This window comes from Molossus molossus, unplaced genomic scaffold (genome assembly GCF_014108415.1).
Source record: "Molossus molossus isolate mMolMol1 unplaced genomic scaffold, mMolMol1.p scaffold_m16_p_7, whole genome shotgun sequence".
Lineage (NCBI taxonomy): Eukaryota > Metazoa > Chordata > Mammalia > Chiroptera > Molossidae > Molossus > Molossus molossus.
This window is the reverse complement of record NW_023425401.1, coordinates 52080130-52086261: the sequence shown is the minus strand read 5'-3', so window position 1 is coordinate 52086261 and position 6132 is coordinate 52080130. Positions and strand designations below refer to the sequence as shown.

At 39.3% G+C, this 6132-nt stretch overlaps 1 pseudogene; it reads left to right on the top strand.

Moving 5' to 3' along the window:
* The first annotated feature begins 3937 nt into the window (after positions 1 to 3937).
* Positions 3938 to 5184, top strand: LOC118619626 (annotated as a pseudogene).
* The last annotated feature ends 948 nt before the right edge of the window (positions 5185 to 6132 follow it).

Below are 6132 nucleotides of genomic sequence, written 5' to 3'. Positions count from 1 at the left end.
CTTTTTTTTTGGGTACTGGAAAACCTTTAAGTATCTCTTTATAGAAATTGGTAGTCAAGCTGTTTTAGCTTTTGATCCCTAATGCGGACTATGAGACAGGGACCCATACATATAGTTGGGCAGTGATGTTAGATAAGTGAGACAGAAAGGGAGAAAAGTCAGTAAAGGGTATATTATTAAACGGGATGCTGCGGTGGACAATGGGTACTCCAATCTACTGGCTCCCCTCTGAGAAAGCACAGCAAGCATGCCTGCAAATTGTCTCCCATAACAAATTGTTCATCTGCTAAGGGCTAACGCTGGGGATGTGAAGTTTAGTGCAGGTCCTTGTTTTGGAGCCGGAGAAAGCCTCAGAGAAGCAGACAGACACAGGCATTTGCAGTGGGGCTTTGTCACAGTGCTGGGAATTGTTTACCTCAAAACTGCAAGGGGGTATGGAGGAGAGATTCAAGAATCTTCTCCAAAAGTTTGGCCTAAATTTGAAGCCCCTCAGAATATTTCTATCTGAATCAAAACACAGAATCCATGAAATTTTAAATAATACTGAACATGAGCAAAAGATCCACAGTATTGTGCTAGGAAAATATTCTTGTAAAAATGGTATTTTTCTGAACAATTCATTGCTAGTTCCCATGAATAGCTTTATTTTTCAAAGGTCTTAATCTTTCAAACTCAACCTTTCTTCATGTACAAACTTAAGGAATTTTTAGCACTTATTTAGCAGTATCCTCTATTGAAATTCTCAGACAACAACTGAATTATTAATTAATTTGAGCAACCTTTAAAAAAAGGTTGTCTTGCCCTGGCTGAATTGCTTAGTTGGTTAGAGTGTCATCCTAGACCAGCAGTTCTCAACCTGTGAGTTGCAACCTCTTTGGGGGTCGAATGACCCTTTCACAGGGGTCGCCTAAGACCATCGGAAAACACATATTTCCAATAGTCTTAGGAAACAAGAGACTGCTCCTCTGTCCATCTCCAGGTGGGTCTGCCCACATGCAGATAAACCCACATACAACATGAGGAACTGTATTAAAGGGTCGCGGCATTAGAAAGGTTGAGAACACCAAAAGGTTGCAGTTTTAGTACCTGATTGGGGAGCATATGGGAGGCAACCAATCGATCCCTCTCTCTCTGTAAAATCAAGAAATATATCCTCAGGTGAGCATAAAAAATTTTTTTTAAAAAGGTTATCTTGAGTAGAAACTAAAGTTAAATTTGTTTTAAAAACCATTATTTAAAGGAAATATATATATGTATATGTATATATCTCACTCATTAAACATTGATAGCTAACTTATTGACTTAAGCTGTTTATAGCATGTTAAATTTCAATTTTTTTTTACTAGATCTAGAATACTTAATTTGGCAGATCTGATTGATATGATATGACTGATTTATTTGGAAAAAAAGAGACTATTTGAGAAATTTGGGCTGTAAAAGTGGTGGGTCTGGAACTAACTGCAATGGTAGAGCCATTTGGTCATGGTCATTAGCATACCCTACCTTAAGAGCCTCAAAATTACAGTATCTCAGGGTCCTTACCTCCTCTTCTGTTTTGTTTGTTTGGTTGGTTGGTTGATTTTTGTTTGCTTGTTTGCTTTTAAAAGCTTTCTGTAGCAATTACAAGTATGTGCTCATATTAAATTTCACTCATTCCATTTTTATACTTTGGTATTATTACATATACCTTGAATGTATATATCTTTATAGTTTATAATGTGCAATAAGAAATATCACAAATGTAGAACAACTCTGTGTTTTGCTTAGTAATCCTTGGCTTAACTAATGGAAGTGTATTTTTGTGAATGGACATTGCAATTTGAGCCAATATTTTGGAAACAGAAAGTCTAGCCATTGTGTCTCTAAGGCTGCTTGTTTATATGCTTGCACAGTTTATTAGTAAACACAGTTGAAAAACTGAAATTCAAAGCAAATTCTTGAGCAAACAAATTTGACCTTAGTTATCATGACATTAAGTTCACCCTCCAGTGAATCCGTCTTTCCTTCTCACCCAGCAAACTGAGCATTAAACTGAGTGACAGTGTATTTATTAAGGCCTTTTTACACAGAACAACCATACCTCTGCTGAAAACCACTCACTGCTAATTAACTTTTGACCTCTGGAAACATCATATAAGTATGGCTTCTTTGTCAATGGTTCAAATGCTGAGGGGAAGTATTCAATTAATATTGTCAAGCTACGTGTATGGAAAAAAACACTGTTGACTCAGGGTTAAATTATGTAAAAAAAAAGAAAAGAAAAAGAAAAAAACAGCAGGAAACTGTCACAAACCAATCTGGATTTTTTCAACTCCAGCTTCCTAGTAGTAAATTCCTTTTTTTTTTCTTTTCTTTTTAATGTATAAACTGAATGCAGTTGGCAAATCAGTTGCATCCATGACTATGGGGTCAGAAAATATATCTACTCTGGCATATTTCTTTCATATTTTCTCCTGTTCTACTTCATGTTCAAGTAATAATTCATTTGCACAAGTGGATAAAAACAGCAAATCTAAAAAGAGAATATATAGTAAGAGCTTGTTTAGGAATCAAAACACTTTAAAATAGCACAGCTGTTCTGATATTGTTATCATGCCAGCTATTTCTGATGGTTAGGTGACAGGAAGAGGCAGAACACACTTCCAGTGCAACTATTTTACTAACATGTTTCCACCATTGTGGTATGTATTTCTCTTTCATTGTGATGCACGCCATATGTACACACTGAAAAAAATGTCTATAAAATGCATGTGCTCTTCAAAAGATAGAAGTTTATGAATGTAATTCTTGGTACTTTCTACCCGCAGAGAGAAATTTGCACACCATGCAAGCATCCTCATTCAAAGAAACAAGTTATGTATTTCATATAGACTAGCTTATATTCTAAAGCATCTGAAACTAATGACATGATTCATGCAAAGTCTTGGGAACAGCCTGGCTCCAAGCCCTGTGCTTGCATAGCATTTGCTCCTCTACTCCACCCTGCAGCATTACTTGCCACCTTCAAGCTCAGATCTGAGACTTAACAATGCTAAACAGTTCTCTCTGAAGGGGATATAGCAGTGTAGCATTCTTTCTCTGGGGAGGCGTACAGGTAGAGACTAAGAACATGGACTGTTAAGCTAAACCACCATGTGTAATTATTTCTAGTTGAGTGATTCAGTTCACTTTCCTGTGCGTGCTTCTTTACTGTTTTATCATGTGTAAAATGTATTTTATAATAGTGCCTATTTAAGTGCCTAATAGTGTCTATCCTGTAGTAAGTGTTCTATAAATTAATTTATCACTAATATGAAACATTTCTTTTGTTTATCTTGTAACCACTTCTGACTTCCTATGCAGATATGCTTGTCTCTTGCTTAGTGTAAAATAAGGGGCTGATGTGAAAGGCTACTTTACCACCAAAACATCTTCCCATTTTTACAGTGTTACACATTCAAAAAAAATTAGAGGACTGGTACTTAGGGAAGGCATTGTAAACTGCATAAGTTTACTATGAAAAATCTATGTATGAATCTTTCTAGTCTCTTACACCTTAAAATAAGTTGATTAGATCATAGCTGACAGGAAACAACCTAGCCAGTCTTAATTTTTTTTTTAAATTTCTGCTATCCCACTAATCCTTCTATTATACAGAGGTGGATAAAAGTAGGTTTATAATCATCATACAAATAATACAATAATTAATAAATAATAACACAAGACTAAATTCTGTTACACATACAACGATAAACCTACTTTTGCCCACCCCATATTTGTTTATACATTCTTTTATAGTTACCAAAAATTCCTAGAATGTAGAAGCTGCATCTAAGTCATCTTTGAATATTGGTACCATATATACATACCTACTCAATAAGTATTTATTGAATTAAAATAAGGCAAATCAAACTGCTGCTTGAACCTGATTTTTTGCTTTTTGTTTTCCTCCCTACACATGAGCTTCGGCAAGCTCTCCAGCTTCTCCACAAACTACCAAACCCTGGGCGCTATGCAGTCACCCAGCCACCTGCCAGGCCCGCCAACAGCATGGGCCAGCATCTATGCAGGCACCTGGGGCTGGGGCTCCCAGATGTCAGTGTCCTACTCCACCAGCATACAGGGCAGTTGGGATTCTGGGGGCCTGTCTGAGGGGATGGCTGGGCATCTGGTGGGAATAGAGAAGATCTAGAGCAAGAAGGAGACCATGCAATGCCTAAATGACCACTTGGCCTCTTACATGGAGAGGGTAAGAAGCCTGGAGAGCAAAATCTGGGAACACTTAGAGAAGACGGGACCCCAGGTCAACGACTGGGGGTATTATTTGAAGACCATCGAGGACCTGAGGGCTCAGATCTTTGCAAGTTCTGTGGACAATGCCCACATTGCTATGTAGATTGACAATGCCCATCTTGCTGCTGATGATTCAGAGTCAATTATAAGCTAGAGATTGCCATGTGCCAGTCTGTGGAGAGTGACAACAATGAGTTCCAAAAGGTCACTGATGACACCAATATCACTGGACTACAGCTGGAGATGGAGATCAAGGCTTTCAAGGGGCAGTTGCTCTTCATGCAGAACCACGAGGAGGAGATGAATGGTCTACAAAACCAGATTGCCAACTCTGATTGACCACGGAGTTGGATGCCCACAAATCTCAGGACCTCAGCAAGAACACTGCAGATATCCAGGCCCAGCATGATGAGCTAGCTAAGAAGAACTGAGAGCACCTAGACAAGTACTGTCCCAGAAGACTGAGGAGAGTACCACAGTGGTCACCTTGCAGACCACTGAGACAGGAGCTGCTGAGGTGACATTCATAGAGCTGAGACATATGGTTCAGTCCTTGGAGATAGACCTAGACTCAATGAGAAATCTGAAGGCCAGTTTTCAGAGCAGCCTGAGGAAGGTGGAGACACACTATGCCATGAAGATGGAACAGCTCAGTGGGATCCTGCTGCACCTGGAGTCTGAGCTGGCCTAGACCCAGGAAGAAGGGCAGCACCAGGCCCAGAAGTATAAGACCCTGCTGAACATCAAGGTCAAGCTGGAGGCTAAGATTGCCACCTACCATCACCTGCTGGAAGAAGAGGAGGACTTGGATAACAGCCACTCCATACAGTGGATCCAAAAGACCACCACCACAGAACTGTGGAGGGCCAAGTAATGTCTTCTGTCCATAACACCAAAGTTCTGAGGTGTTAAAGGCAGCAGAAGTGGGATACTTCTTGGGGAATCAAGAGGCTAATAAAAAGTTCAGAGATGATTGAACATTAAAAACATAGTAATAATAAGGCGAGTCATATGTTAAAGGGAAAAGATAACAGAACTAAAGAACAATAGTACATAGGTACTATATAGGCAGGCAGAGAGCTTAAGATTCTTGGAGAAGGGCAGAGAAAGAATTCAAGAGAACAATGAATATATTCTAGAAATGTTAGTGCTGACAAGAAGCAGTTAAGCCATGAGAGATGTGGATAAATAAATTTACTTCATCTATGGGAGTGTCAGCTTTATAGTTTTGCATTTTTTCACAGGAATTAATGTGATCTGGTTCATACACATCTAAAACCATGGTGTCTAGAAAAAAAATGTTTCACTATTTAACACAATTAAGTTGCCCCAAATAAAGTGATAAAAGAAGAAAAGAAAGTTTCATGAAAAAGAGCTTTAAGGGGGAGTCACCTGTCAATTAGGAACAAATGGCAATTGTTTTCTCAGTGTTTTTCAGATAGTGAGGTTTAGCAATTGCCTTTATGCTAAACATTATAGATGATCCTAACTCAAGTTAATCAAGTGGTTAGAGAATATACAGTTCCCTGTATTTAACATGAATTATTCTCAAGTTCATAATTTCAAACCTGTTTGAATTCTAAACTGTCTCCCATCTAGTTGTAACAGAATATCACGCCTTCCCAAAAGTAGTAGAGAGGCCCCGGGCGGGAGGAGTCGTGGGCTGCTGGAGCGGCCTGGCCACCAGCTTCCTCTGCACCCGCGCTGCCCCCACCCAGGCCCCTCGCACTGTTCTGGTGGTGAGTTCCCTACCCCATAGAAGCTCTTCTCCCTGCCCTGTTGCATAGGTATACCCTGAATGTGCACCCTTTAGAGGTCATTACTCCTGTGTAAAGTCAAAGTCCAAGAAAGAAAACCTCA